Source organism: Leuciscus leuciscus (genome assembly GCF_965113295.1).
Source record: "Leuciscus leuciscus genome assembly, chromosome: 16".
In the NCBI taxonomy this organism is placed as follows: domain Eukaryota; kingdom Metazoa; phylum Chordata; class Actinopteri; order Cypriniformes; family Leuciscidae; genus Leuciscus; species Leuciscus leuciscus.
The window spans coordinates 7,058,041-7,073,856 of record NC_138740.1 but is presented as its reverse complement, the minus strand read 5'-3'; the positions used below and the strand labels follow the sequence as shown (position 1 = coordinate 7,073,856).

Sequence of the window (15,816 nt, the reverse complement as noted above, 5' to 3'; positions counted from 1 at the left end):
AATGTAATGGATGATATTCTGGTGTGGGGAGAAGACAAAGACTCACATGACTGCAGACTGAGGAAGTTGTTAGAAAAACTGAGAAGCATAAACCTGAAACTGCACAAAAACAAATGCAAGATTGGCCTAAGTGAAATCAGCTACATAGGTCACGTGCTGAGCAAAGACGGACTGAAACCTGACAATGAAAAAGTGACAGCTATTCTTGAGATGCCGGAGCCACAGGACAAGTCAGTCCTGCAGAGGTTCTTAGGCATGTTGCAGTACTTTGCAAAGTTCATCCCAAATCTTTCAGAAGTAACTGCACCTCTCAGAAAGCTGCTGGAAGGAGAAACACTTTGGCACTGGGAGAGTGAACAACAAGACAACTTCAATCGTCTGAAAGTGCTAGTGAGTACAGCACCAGTGTTGAAATTTTATGATGTGAGCCAGCCGGTTACCTTGTCTGTGGATGCCAGCTCAGAAGGTCTAGGATCTGTGATTCTTCAGGAGGGACAACCAGTAGCATCCGGCTCAAGAGCACTAACAGACTGTGAACAAAACTATGCACAAAACTATGCACAGCTGTTAGCAATTGTGCATGGCTGTGAAAAATTTCACCAATATCTGTATGGACGCTGCATTCAGGTTGAGTCCGACCACAAGCCATTGGAGATCATTTTCAAGAAGCCACTCCATAAAGCTCCGTTCCAGACTTCAGAAAATGATGATTAGACTGCAAAAGTATAGCCTGATGGTGAGATATGTTCCAGGAAAAGAGATGATTGACAGCTGTGATTAACAGGTTCTCTGAGCGAAGTAGTCACTGAAGCACCAAAATACTTTTTTTCGGGATCTTCGGAGGACTGAGGAGATTGGAGCTTTAAATTTAATATCTACATTTCTATAATTAATTTTAAAAAGTGCAGGAGCGTGTGCTTGCAATTGATTCTGCGAGAGTGAGGGCGGGGCCTTGATTTCACGGCTTCCTTCCTGCTCACTACTGCGCACAACTACTGCGCGGACTCAGATCCCGAGATCGCTACTGCGCAGACTCAGGTCCCAAGATGTCAGCGCCATATCGGGACACTGGCAGCTTCACTTCTCACCAATGGAAGAGAGCGAAGGGGCGTCGTCCATCTTTTTTTACAGTCTATGCTCCCGGATAACAGGAAATGAGCAAAGAGGTGGGGCGTGTGTGGAGGTGAGGTGCCGGGCTATCTGAAACCACGCCCCCTAGCTCGACGTGATCGAGTTAGCTCAGGCATAGGAGCTAATGCTATATGCTACTGGCCTCGCGCTAAAGTGATAGCTGACTTGAAGTAAAGCCAATAGTTAAAGTTCATGTTTTTGCCCTTCGAAATACTATAATAGTTAAAAGACATAACTAAAAGTGAGACTATGTATATCGTGATGCATTATTATTCTGCTAGTTAAAAATGTATTATCATGCAGTAACTTACAGTATTGATCTGAGCGTGTGTGAGTGACAGTGATTAATGAGCATGTCAGCCAAGTTCGTAGAGAGCTTTATTCAGTCCATTATAAATTCTGATTTTGGCCGCCTCTCAAATAGAATAGAATAGAATAGAATAGAATAGAATAGAATAGAATAGAATAGAATAGCCTTTATTGTCATTGCACTGTGGAGGTACAACGAAATTTGTCTCCAAATTGGTACACCACACAAAAAAGGTAACAAAAACTACAAGGAACAATAAACAACATACATCAGGACAAAAGACAAATAGGCTAAACAAATGATGTTCTCTCATTAAAATGTAAATAAAAAAAGACAATATATATATATATATATATATATTTTTTTTTTTACATGTATATATATATATATATATATACATAAAATCCATTTAAACGTTAAAATCTTAGAGTGTCTGTAGTTATTACAGAGTGCAGGTAGGAGGAGGTGGACTAATTGCACTAATTGTCTGCTCTTCATGGGGTATGGGGTGATTGAGGGGGGGCGGGCTTATGTGTGCAAATGTCCATAGGTATTGGCAGTTCGTAATGGGTTAAACCATAGATATTACCCAAGAAGTTCAAGTAAATGCACCAGAAATCCCCGCTCATTCAAAGGTGTGCATCTATTGCATGGATGGAGAAAGCACTGACACTTGCAGGATTTCATCTGACGGTACTTTTTATGTAACACTAAAAAGTTAAATAAGCATATCTAGTCCATCTGTTCCGTGAGAGCAGCGGTACCGCAGAACGAGTGTAGCCTCAATATCTATAGATGTTTTTAAATCTGAACTCCAAAAAGCAATGAAATTGTCAAACATCCATGAGTGCATGTTCACAGAGGAAAACAACTGAAAAACAGCGCTGGTTGTTCTCTCGATACTCGACAACGACGGAATCCAACGGCGTGGGCGAAGGTATAATGCGTGAACTAAATTGTATGAAATAAGCACAAACATATAGCAGAGATGCCAAATTCAGAGGCTGGGATTAGTTGAGGTGACATGACGCTAACAGACACAGACAGCAGACAAACTGCTAGTATTGACGGCAGCCGCAATCCACCTGTCACTCAAGGGCCACGCCCTTAATTATGGAGAACTTTTAGGCTTAATATAATTTAAACGATTGATTTATAAAAAAAATTATCCCGCTCACAGTATCCCGCTCACAGTATTTTAACATGGTGGAGATACAGATTTGACTCACTTTTGCATCCAGCCTGAAGCGGCCAGTCGATGAATTGCAGTTTAATTCACTTCCGTGTTGGCTTCAAGAGAAAGGCCCTGTCACAAATGGCACACTAAGCACTCGTGGTCTTCCTACGAGTCCGCACTTTCGTGACGTAATGGCACTTTGACTGTCGGGAAGAAGTCTGCTGCGGAGTCCGCATCAGTGCGTGCTCGGCAAAAGTGCGCATCGAGGGCACATATCGACTGCAAAGGGGGCACTCGCGAGCACCCTTCTGAGGCCTAAAATGAAAAATGGGACACCCTACGGTCTCACGGACTTAACGGACACGCGCATGTGGCAGCCATTGTAAGTCCACAAGACCGAAAGTGTGAATGAAGTGTGCCATTTGGGACAGGGCCAGAGACAGGGGGTGCTTCTCATTTCTTATTTGTGCATCCTCGTTACCTTTCCTCGCGTCTCAGCTCCACCCCCTGTAGGATACGAGGGAAGGCTGCAAGGAAAGAAAAGGAGGATGGAGGAATCGAATGAAAGCTTTTTTTTATCCATTGGAATACTTGATCACTCGAGTGTCACTTCACAGCGTCATCAGCAGCGCTCAAAGGATCTGCCCTTATGTTGTTGAAGTTTGTTTATTTAAGAAATTCATAATAAATAATAATAAAGCAAGATTCCCTGTTGAAATATGTGAGGTGTGGTTTATATAAACTGCAAAGGTAAAGTATAAATTAAAATGATTGTGACCGATGTGAAGGGGGAGGAGAATGGACTATATGCACGCGCATAAAGATAAGTCAGCTCGTAAACTTGCGGTAGAACGTCATTTGATGTTGTGGTACTTTTAGGTTAGTGGGCGGCACCTTCAAATCCGTGAGGTAAAGACTCCTTGAGACTCTAGTGGTTTTTAATAGATAAAGTTTCAACTAGAAGTTATTTATTTAATTTATTCAATACGTGAAAATAAAGTAATGATAACTTAAGTTAACGAAATGAAAAAGCCATTTAAATTTCAGCGCTGTGAGGGGACATCAGCTGAGCACTGTTGTGTCCCTCAGTGCTCGTCCTCAGCGAAATTTATTTCAATCATTAGTTTTCATACTTTCCCTTCCGACGTACAACAGAGAAAGAAATGGATAATAAATATAAGAAGAGACAATTTAATTATATCTCACCATACACAGGTGTGCAGTCGGCACTTTGTGCCAGAAGAGCTCAAGGAGCCTGCTGAAGTCGGAGGGAGGCGAAGGCTGAAGCCTTGTGCCGTACCTGTTCTGTTCCCTTGGAATAATTAGGCTACTTTCTTGGAGAGAGGCTTGGGGTTTGGGAAAGGAGAACGACTCGTAACGCGCCGCTCGCGCTTGCGGTCTGAAACGGCCGAAATTCACAAGGTTTCCTACATGTGCGTTCCGTGTGCACGTGTGATGCTGATGTTGTGCGATGTTAATCATGTGGCGCCCGAGTGCATTTGACCGGCATAAAACCGGTCACCAGCTGATCAATCAGTTCATCTCTAAAATATTAGCATTAAAAGTAGGCTATAATGTTCAGATAGACTATGCAACAAATTATTATAATGCTATTTCATTACAATACTCATATTAACAAATTTTTTTTAGCTATTTTTTTTACCCCAACTTGCTGCGGTCCCCCTCCAAAATTTAACAACAGGTATGAAATGTCAGAAAGAGAAAAAAAACTTAATGGGAAGACGAGCATAGACTGCTGCAGCTTAGTGGATAAATATATTTAGCCTATTTATTATTAAGATTGCACAGTTGGAAAGAAAATATATTTATAGGAACATTTCAGCAGGCTCAAGATAATTAATACAGTAACCATTATTCATTATTTTAATCAATTCGCAGCCATAAAACGTGATAATCTGCATTCTCATGTATGTGCGCTTGTGCAATAGTATTCCGTCAAAATGGCTGACACGCGGCTAGGGGTCACGTGACTGGGAGATCCCTATAGCACACTCGTTTCATCACCATCCAGTTTGCTGTTGTGTTCCTCCCCTAGACCAGTGGTTCTCAAACCTGCTGTCTTAGGTTTAAATGTAAATAATGACTGACAGCAATATACAAACCGTTTTTCCAGCTCCATTAGGTCCCACAAGCACCGTGAGAGGGCTGAAGAAGGAGATCACTTGTTTGTCTTTATCCTCAACTCCAAAACTCCTCACTCCTAGAATACTCATCCTTTCCATCTTTGACATATTGGACCAGTGCTTTGACTTGTAGCCTTGAAATGATATAAAAGTCTAATTAAATATCAGTGCACACAATCAAAACTTGTTAATTTCTTGCAATATTAATGAAAGCCTGTTAAGTTAATTAGATCGTACACCTAATTACTTGGACAAGAGGCATTTATATGGTTCTCAAACAGAGTCATTTTATAATGACGACAGAGTAGAGTGCAGCTGGGCTAGCAAAAATACAGACAAATATCAACACAGCTATAAAATAACATTACATTTGATTAGAATACCTCAGGACAAATAACGCTGTAAACTCCACGTAAACTGCGCAGTGCAGTACTTCCGCAGTCAACTCAGCGTCACGAGAATCATCTAGAAACTACATATCCCACAATGCAATTTTATTATAATAGAAAAGACGTTAACAGCAATTCTTTTCATTTAATGACGAATACATAAAACATTATATATTATTATAATTAAATAACACTTAAAAATTAGTTTTATTCACGCCATGACCATAGAAATACAATTCCATTTAATTAACTTGTTTATCAAAACGCGTATGAATTGCTTTCTGGATTAGCAGCACTCAAAACATATCAAATGCTCATGCCACTAAATGCATCTTCCCTGAAGAAACTGTCGGTTAGTTTAACAGTATCAACATGAACACTAAATTAAACTAAACATGAAATGGTGAAATGGTGTGAGATTCAACATGTAGCCTACACTACCAAAATTCAAAGTTTGGTTTGTAGATGTGAAATTGTCGCATATTCAAGGAGAAGATTTCAAAGGTGTTCAGAGACCTGCAAACCTCCACCCACAATCGCTCAAATCTTCCCTCTCATGCTGTTTCTTGTCTGTAAGTCAGTGGCGCCTCCAGAAATTTTTCATAGGGGTGGCCAGATGGGGCCACTTAAAATCTTGGGGTGGCACACCAAAACTATAAACCATAATTTCAGAATTTTTTTCTACTGTTGTAGTAAACCGGCCTGTAGTAAACTTTTAGAAAGACTTAAGGAAACTCCTACTGATATACTATATGATGGTTTATTGTGTTATATTTAATGTTACTAATGATATAATGTGCATAGACTAATAACAGTACAGTTAACATTTTGAGTTGCACAACAATTCTGTTGTATTTTGCAATTATATTTGGCATAAGGTGTACATTTATTGCAAACAAAACAGTTACTGGGGAAAAGCAGATACTGGCAGATACAAATATATTATATTTATATATTAAATGTCAAGAATTCAGAAGTGTATTTATATAGCCTACACTACAAAGAAATAATATACAATTAAATTATGCTTATTTTAAATGTATTGAGCAGGCTAGGTATAAAAAATATAGGCTTTTAATAATCTTTCAGTGCGCAAAACAATGATAATATGAAACGCTTCAAAACAGAGCGCACAAAGCGCGTATGCGCATCGCGGGTGCAGAATGATGTGCTCAAAGCAACATGGAGTCACAGTGTTCAGCGCTGCGCTCATAGGCTGCGCTGCACAACGTGCGCATTTAAAAGTTCACGGCACAAAGCGAAGAAATGTCGAGCGCACAAATCCTAGTGTCTATCTGTCCAACAGTTTATTGATCATTTGTTTCACAGTTTTAAATTCCAGTTATTGTGCGTTTGATGCCTATTCATAGTCCTTGTGATGTGTGTGATCTAACAAGCACACGTGACGGTAGTGAGTCGTTTAAAAACAGCAACAAACTCCAACAAAATAAAGTCATTTTATGCAAAGCCACAGCCTTTTATCTACAGATAATGCATTATAATGTGAATATATCATATTGGAGAGAGTTTTACCGTGCATCCAACCGGAAGAGGCGCGCGCGCTGTTTGAATACTGAATGGAGAATGATTGACAGCCACAGAGGAGAGAAAATGAGTTTCCGTAAACTTTAATGATGTAAATAGACTTCTGTCCGTCACATTAAGCTATGGAATGACTTCAGATGCCTTTGTCACCAAAACTGACGCGGGAGTCTTCTTCGTCTTCTTTCTTAACTTCTTTTGAAATTGTTGACCGACGGGCACGCGCTGAGCTGTTGCTGTCTGAGCGCGCAACAGCGGCATGGACGGAGGGGCGGGGGAGTACTGGCGGCTACTGTGTGCGATCGAAGGTCTAGAGCGGCTTAATTGCCTTGCCTGGCTGTGCATTAGGGATGAAATGCATAACTGATGCTACTAAAATTTATACTGGCCAGCGGGGTGGCCAGTGGGGTGGCCAGGAGTCCGTGGCGCCATTGCTGTAAGTACTCCATTTGCAGGTTTAATATACAGTATGCAATTTAATTATTTACATGAGTGTAGGTTAAGGTTATGTGTGTGCATGTCAGAGCAGAGGGTTGTTCCATAAACAAGCCAGGCTTATTTTGGTTTGTCAGACTTATTGTCGGTGGATTCTGTTTCATAAAGCAAACTTAAAATAGTTCAAACTCAGTTAACCTGGCAATTTATGCTGGAAAACTAGCCTGGTCCAGGGCAGGCTAACTGTCAGGCTAAGGCTAGCTGTTACACAGATCCTCTAACATTAACCAATAGGAACACAATGATATTACCACTGACACTCTCTCATACCATTATTGGACTTTATTAACCACTATTAGTCCAAAAATAAATACACAGTATACAGAAAATCAGCATAACTAAGGCTACAATGATAAATGAGACAACATATATATATATATATATATATATATATATATATATATATATATATATATATATATATATTATATATATCTGAGAGGATATATATTTTTTTTTACTGGCTGAATGTTTTGAGTCTAAGATTTAATTAGATTGTTTTAAAGATTTATGAATACATTTCTCTCTGGTTTTGTTTGGCAGCTGTAGTACATTTTTTATGGTTATCAGAAGATCAGAGAACAAGTTATTCAAGTAATATTATTTAAATATTAAATAAGTAAATAGATAAAATTACAAATAACTATTAAAAGGAACCCTCTGCTCTGTTAATGCTGCTCCACACAAACTTATCATTAACATGTGTGGAGCATCGCACACTCATCTTTGCCTCTCAGTGTCGCTTTTAGTTAGAATTACCTAATGATTATTTTTGTTTTAACATCATAATAGTTAATATTTAACATAAAATATGTTATTTATGTTTTTTTATATCATGTTAATTTTTATAATAACATGTTATATAAATATCCTCATAATATAGTATGAATAAATATTATATATAAACACTATAAATACAAAACTAAAAAATAACACAACTGTTTATCTGTAAAGATTGACTTAACATGTTATTTTGTAGTGGTTCGGAGTCATCGGATCAGAGGACCAAATCCTCTAAAAGATGCAGAGATTTTTGTTAAAATGGACAAGGACAAAGACATAATAACCTGGAGATATATAAATACTGTCAAAGGTAAGTTATTTTTTTTGTTTCCCATAAACCTTAGCCTTTCTCTTAATTAGTTAGTTAACTTCTATTAAAATACACAATGGTCAACCAGAAATACAGTCTGTGACGTGTGTAACCATAGATATTATATATGATGTCTATGTGTGTAACATGCATGCCTTGGATAATCATTACGCGTTTACAGCCATTCGTCATCTTGGAAAACAGTCTCGACTCATCGAGTCACGAACGCCGTGCTAAGTGAGCTGGTCCATAGGAATTATTACGTTTGTAAAATCTAACGTAGCACAGCATTCGTGACTCGACAAGTCGAGACTGTTTTCCTAGATGATGCCTGTAAACGCGTAATGTACTGTCTTTATAAAGTATCTTCTTATTAAACTGTCTGTACACTTACAAAGTTCTCAATGCTTCGTTTTGCATGTAGGGACCCTCATTATGCTACCGTGTTAGTGTGAGGCTATTTTGAGCCTTGTTAGTGGTATTAACTAGCGATTTACTTTTACTTACTCTGTGCCCCATATACTAGCGTTATAAGATCATCTGTTTTTAGAGATAAAAGTCTTTACATTCGATTTTCATGAAAACGCATCCCAGGGAATGATCGACTCGGTAACCATGTGTTAATTACCTCACATAATGTATTTAGTGCATCACTAAGTAGTAGATTTTAGAAGGCAGGCAGCAAATGATGATTGAAAATGGTTTGTTGTAACGTTAGCTTGATGGAATAGATGGATAGAATTAGGAGTGACCTTTGTCTTCTTTAATAATAATACAAATGATGAAGGTAATAATAATATCATCATTGATTTTTTTAAAATTATTACTGTCAATATTAATAATAATAGTTGATTTTTTTTTTTTTCAAAGGACTTTAAGTTTCATATCTTAAGTTTGTATTTTTAATATACATTATATTTATCAGAACTTTAATATATTCTGTTCTGTTGTGACACTAAAGTTAATTTAAAAAAAATTTAATTTATTTTTAAACTGCATTATATTATTTTAGTAAGGCTGAGGACTCTTAAATAACTACAAATAACTAATGTTAGGGAAAATCTGTTCATGTTTTGTTACACGTTTCTCGATAAAAATATATATATATATATCGAGCCGATATATCGGAATATCGGATTTTTAAATCACCAAATATTTGTATCGGTATCGGCCTTAAATCCTTTATCAGTCGGGCTCTAGTGTAAAACAATAGTTACTGCTGAGTCACATACGATAGGAGGATCTTTTGTGACGTCATTGTTTATGTTTGTCGCGTTGCATCATGGGAATCGTGTGGCAGGAAACACCGCTAGATACCTGTAATTTGATTGTTTTGCACGTTTGGAGGAGGATTTAGAGAAGAGGATGGTTCACTCTTGCTGTGTGGTCGAGTACGGCTCGTTGGGGGCCTGATATAAAGTTTTTTTTCGAATTCCCTCCGAAAAGGATCGCGAAAAACGAAAGAAATGGTTGCGTGCAATTAGGCGATTGAACCTGGACGCTCCGAAGAAAGCCTGGATTCCTGCAGCTAACGTTGCTGATCGAGTTTGTGAGGCTCATTTTGTTCATGGTAGGCCTAAGTCTTAGTGACTATGTATTTATAGAAGATTGAATAAAAAATTAAAAAAAACTGAGTCAAATCAACCGAGTCATATGTTTTCGCGTTCTGATTCAGGTGTCCCAAACCGCGATCCACAGCACCCAGACTATGTTCCTCACATCAAAATGGGCTATTCTGGATCGCAAAACTTAAAAGCAAAAGAAAAGGCTGTTCTAACCTCTGCTTTTAGCACGATCACTGCTTTCTGTTTGGCAGAAAAGATCGGCCCAACTTTTTGAAAAAACAAAATAATCATAGGCCTCCAGACTTTTGAAAGCCTTTAATCTTTCATGAGTGAAGGGTCCAGGGGTTTCTATTAAATAAGAATAAATGTCTCCCCAGCAGATTGGTGGCCAAGACACGGGCAAGTCGGACCAACGTTTTTTGTCATCCCAGATCTCATATGGGCTTTGAATAACTTCGATTTTGTCACCAATACAAATTTTGAGCTTCTCTCCAAACCTCCTCCGGTCTTCAGATGTTAAAGTGCTTATATATTGTGGATTTCGCCTGCTAACTCTCTTGAAAGTGCTCGTCGCGTCTTTACTGCCCGCAATACTGTTTGTTTTGTTGCCACACAACCACTCGCGCATGCGTACAAAGATGTCAACAAAGATCCTCCTATAGTCATACAAGTCCTCATTAACCAAATAATGTCCTCATAAACCATGAGTAAACACACACAAGTGTTGTAAAACAATAGTTACTGCTGAGTCACATTATTGCTCTTTTCTCTTTGTTTCTGTCTTCCAGTTTGTCCATGTCGCTCCAGCCATGACAGGAAGTAAAGTCACGTCTCCTAAAGAGGTTCGTTAATACTTTTTTCAATGAAGTTTCACACACGCTAAAACATGATCTAAAGTAAAATTTTCTTATTGCTACTAAATGTGATATAGCAGTACACTATTGTTAAAAACACTTGTGTGTGTTAATAGTACCATGAGTAAACACACACAAGTGTTGTAAAACAATAGTTACTGCTGAGTCACATCCAATAGTCATACAAGTCCTCATTAACCAAATAATGTCCTCATAAACCATGAGTAAACACACACAAGTGTAAAACAATAGTTACTGCTGAGTCACATACAATAGTTATATGAGTCCTCATTAACCAAATAATGTCCTCATAAACCATGAGTAAACACACACAAGTGTTGTAAAACAATAGTTACTGCTGAGTCACATACAATAGTCATACAAGTCCTCATTAACCAAGTAATGTCCTCATAAACCATGAGTAAACACACACAAGTGTAAAACGTACTCGGTTACTAACGTAACCTCGGTTCTCTCTAGAAGAGGGAACGAGTACTGCGTAAGATATCTTACGCTAGGGGAAAATCCTTTTTCCACGAGATATTGAAGCCAAAAATTATCCTTAATTTTGTAATAATGCAAAATAGGGATGGGCATTCGATTAAATTTTCTTAGTCGATCGTCGGGAGAATTAACGATCGACTATCGATTAATCATTAATATTTTTATATTGAAATTCATTATTTCTTTAACTTTTTATAAATTAAAAATGCAATGAAAATACAAAAATACAGTTTGTTTGTCCTCGATGAGATCTTTATTACAAGAAGATCAACTTGAGCAGTGAAACTGGACGTTCGGTAGACTTGAAGATTCCTGCGGTGCTCTAAACCAGCGGAACCTGCAGCTGCGAGCCGGCGTTCTTAAACAGAGACCCATGGCCACTTCATCCGTTTTCTGTGATCGGATAGCTATCTGTTCGTGAAAAGACCAAATCTAAATGCCCTCCGAAACGCATTCGAGACGGATTTAAATCCGATCGCTCAAACCACTTTAGGAGGAGATCTGAGACGCATTCCAGACGAAACTGGACAAGAGTAAATGCATCTGGTTGTTGAAACCACATATGCAAATTTGACTTATCCCAAAAATGATAAGAAATAAACGTGTGAGAGCGTGTTATAGGCTATATGTTATGTTATATCCAGATATGACGACGTTACTTCAACACGCATCACCACAGATGAGCATCAAGCCAACGTGCAAACTATCGCAAATCAAAGTGAAAGTCATTCATCAACATATTACAACAGGCTTGCTCACTGCAATACTGACATTTCCAGTCGCCCGAACTTCAGAGGGGAATGACAAATGTACGAGAAAATGGAGGTCGGTCCGTCCGCAGCGGGACCAGAAACACTCTCTTTTCTCCTTACGCCAGTGACGCACGGAAACCATAGAAACGGTGTTTGGGTGCAGGCGAGCGGGTTGTACAACGCGCTCGTTGGCTGCAAAATGCACATCTGCAGTCGCCTTTCAGGGAACTGACAGAGCGAAGCATTGGCGGCATAATTTATCTGCCGCTAGACCGGGATTCGAACACCGGTCTCTCGTGCGGAAAACCCAAGATTCCGCCACTGAGCCACAGGGGGGAACACAAAGGCTTTCAGATGCACGAGCATATAAGAGAGCGTCAACATGTTTTCTTCAGCGTTTGCTTGCAGGCGCGCTTGTATTAAAACAAGCTCGTTTGCTGCAATATTGATATTTCCAGTCGCCTGATCAGGGAACTGAGAAATGTATGAGAAATTGAAGGTCAGTCCATCCTCGGCGGGACTAAAAACACTCCTTTCTCCTTTCGCCGGTGAGTGACGCATGAATGGGGCGCAGAGGCAGGGTAGCTTTCTTATAACGTAAAGAAAAACTAACCCCGACCGTCCGCTTCCAGCCTCCTCTGTGAACGGCACAGTTTGCGCGGCTCGAACAGAGGGAGAGAGAAAGCTAGCCCCGTGACCGTCCGCTCCTGACATCCCCTGTGAGCGGCGCGGTTTGCGCGGCTCGAACAGAGGGAGAACAGGTATCGTCCCCCAAGCGGGCAAGGCAAGCGGGCGAACCGGCGAGCTTTGCGGGTTGGGGGGGGCGGAGGAGCAGTCTCGGAGAAGGATGCCAGGTGAGTCCTAAGAGTCACCATAGGCAGTAACTAGCTCGCAGTGAGGGCAGTCGCCGTCAGCGAGCGCGAGAGCTGCGTGATCCTCAGGAAAAGGGGCGTCTTGAAAAAGACGCCCAGCTCTTTTAGTGCAATGAGAGTGTGTGTCGCGGCGGCGAGCACACACACATACATAAACACAGTAGCAGAGAAAGGATATAACGCCGGATAGCACAGCAGGAAGGCAAGGAAGGCGGCTCGGCCAGCGACTTCAGTGACTCGTCCCGCTGAAGGTGCTCTCTCTCAGACGGCGCGGCTTCTTCTCCAGCTCCAGCGATGCGTGTGCTTCGCTTGAAGGATGAAAAATCTGATAATAGCTGCCTGCGAGCAGTATTTATAGGCCTAGACCACGCCCGTTTCGGCGGGACGTGACGCAGCGGGCGCGAAGCACCCTCATTGGGTCTGGCGTCATGCCAGGCCTCGCTCGATAGGCTGCTGCAGTTGCCGCAGAGCAGCCAATAGGCGCGCGAGCTGCCTCGCCTATGTCTGCATGCTGCCGCAACGCGTTTTGCATTATTACAAAATTAAGGATAATTTGTGGCTTCAATATCTCGGGAAAAAGGATTTTCCCCTAGCGTAAGATATCTTACGCAGTACGAGAGACCTCTCGTAAGAGAACAATAGTTACTACTGAGTCACATACAATAGTCATACAAGTCCTCATTAACCAAATAATGTCCTCATAAACCATGAGTAAACACACACAAGTGTAAAACAATAGTTACTGCTGAGTCACATTGTTGCTCTTTTCTCTTTGTTTCCTGTCTTCCAGTTTGTCCATTTCGCTCCAGCCATGACAGGAAGTAAAGTCACGTCTCCTGAAGAGGTTCGTTAATACTTTTGTCAATGAAGTTTCACACACGCTATAACATGATCTAAAGTAACAATTTCTTATTGCTACTAAATGTGATATAGCAGTACACTATTGTTAAAAACACTTGTGTGTGTTAATCGTACCATTTGTACACTGTGAGTAAACACACACAAGGGTTGTAAAACAATAGTTACTGCTGAGTCACATACAATAGTCATACAAGTCCTCATTAACCAAATAATGTCCTCATAAACCATGAGTAAACACACACAAGTGTAAAACAATAGTTACTGCTGAGTCACATACAATAGTTATATGAGTCCTCGTTAACCAAATCATGTTCTCATAAACCATGAGTAAACACACACAAGTGTTGTAAAACAATAGTTACTGCTGAGTAGGGATGGGTATCGTTAAGGTTTTAACGGTATTACTACTCTTACCGATACTCCTTATCGATCCGGTACTTTAACGGTATTCTTATCGGTTCTTTTCGTTATTTTTTAAAAAAGGGGAAAAATTATTTAGAACATAATTAATATTGCTTTATATTCTGAAATGTTAAATATATATAAAAGCAATGCTTTAACAAAACAAATAAAACATGTATGTTATGTAGAAGGGTGCAGGGTTTTGTGTTTTATATACAGAAGACATAGGACACCAAAAACAAAGTACAAACACATGGTCAAAAAAAAAAAAAAGTATACAATAAAACAAATATACAAATTATATACCCAGTGCTTTAATTTCAGTAATGTCTACTGAGATTACTGTTCAGGAGTAATATGGGCTAAAAAGACATCTAATAAAGTCAGATGTAAAATAACACTGCATAGTTTATCATAGATAGATTAAAGCTTATAAAAGCCAAAATTATTCATTCAAGAGCTGTGCTGATTTTCTCTTTGCCTTTTGTTGTTTGATTCACATTAATGGAGCAATCGTCAGCAGGTTTATTAGACTGCTGCCTCTTTAAGACCAAATGCAGATCTAATCATTATTACGCATCATATTTTCTCAAAACTATTTACGCCCATTTAAGACATAAACTGTAGTTACGTGAATAAACTGTTTACGTGAATCTCCAAGAAGGCCATTTTGACATATTTGTGTGTAAATTTGATCGGTTAGATGCGCACACGAAGCCCAAAATATACGTTGCTGCTTGTCTCGTTGCGGTGTGTTTCGGAGCGCGCGCCGCCTTTGGAACAGCGTCTATTGCGTCAATTTTGGTACTTTTAATAGCCTTTTATTATCAAACGTGTCCCGCAGTTTAGCATCAGTATAGACTATATTTTACAACAATCACGATCGTGCAGATTCTGACGTTACGTTTGGGTTTTAGGGAGAAATGACAGCGCACCGCTGTGAAGGGAAGGAAGTTGCGCTGGAGAGAATGTGGCTTTAGTTTTTAATGGTTATACCTCAAATATCATCTTTTTTTATAATCATTGGAAGCCAAAATCTAAATCTAAAATAAAATTAGTTTAATATCAAACATCTAAAGTGTAACCGTTTGAATGTTTAGTTCTGTCCTCATCGTCACTCATTAAGCAGGGCTGTTGTGTTGCGCGCGCCGTGGCTCCGCGTGAAAGATCGCTCTCTCTCTCACACACACTCTCTCTCTTTAGCAAAAATGAATCACAGACAATAATGGTTCAATATTATTATATATAGAAGTGGCTGGCGAGATTAAATTAGCAAGATAATAATTTCTTAATAGCAATAATAAATGGCACATGTACTTTCTTAATTTCTCCAGTATCGACAGCAGAACCGATAACGTCCGAGCTTATCGATCCAGCGGTCTTTCACAATTCAGCACCGGGGCCCGTTTAATACCGGGTTTCGGTACCCATCCCTACTGCTGAGTCACATACAATAGTCATACAAGTCCTCATTAACCAAGTAATGTCCTCATAAACCATGAGTAAACACACACAAGTGTAAAACAATAGTTACTGCTGAGTCACATACAATAGTCAGACAAGTCCTCATTAACCAAATAATGTCCTCATAAACCATGAGTAAACACACAAGTGTAAAACAATAGTTACTGCTGAGTCACATACAATAGTCATACAAGTCCTCATTAACCAAATAATGTCCTCATAAACCATGAGTAAACACACACAAGTGTAAAACAATAGTTA

The 15,816-nt window shown here is 39.5% G+C and overlaps 1 pseudogene across 1 annotated transcript in view; it reads right to left on the bottom strand.

The window, feature by feature from the left end:
- Positions 1-5,180, bottom strand: part of LOC309477513 (DNA repair protein RAD50-like) — a 41,464-nt pseudogene extending 36,284 nt beyond the window's left edge. Inside the window, exons 1-2 of the transcript in view lie at positions 5,146-5,180; positions 4,742-4,896 (exon numbers count right to left, since the gene is read on the bottom strand). The product of the transcript in view is annotated as a DNA repair protein RAD50-like (transcript). The remainder of the gene's footprint in view (positions 1-4,741; positions 4,897-5,145) is intronic.
- Positions 5,181-15,816: the final 10,636 nt, after the last annotated feature.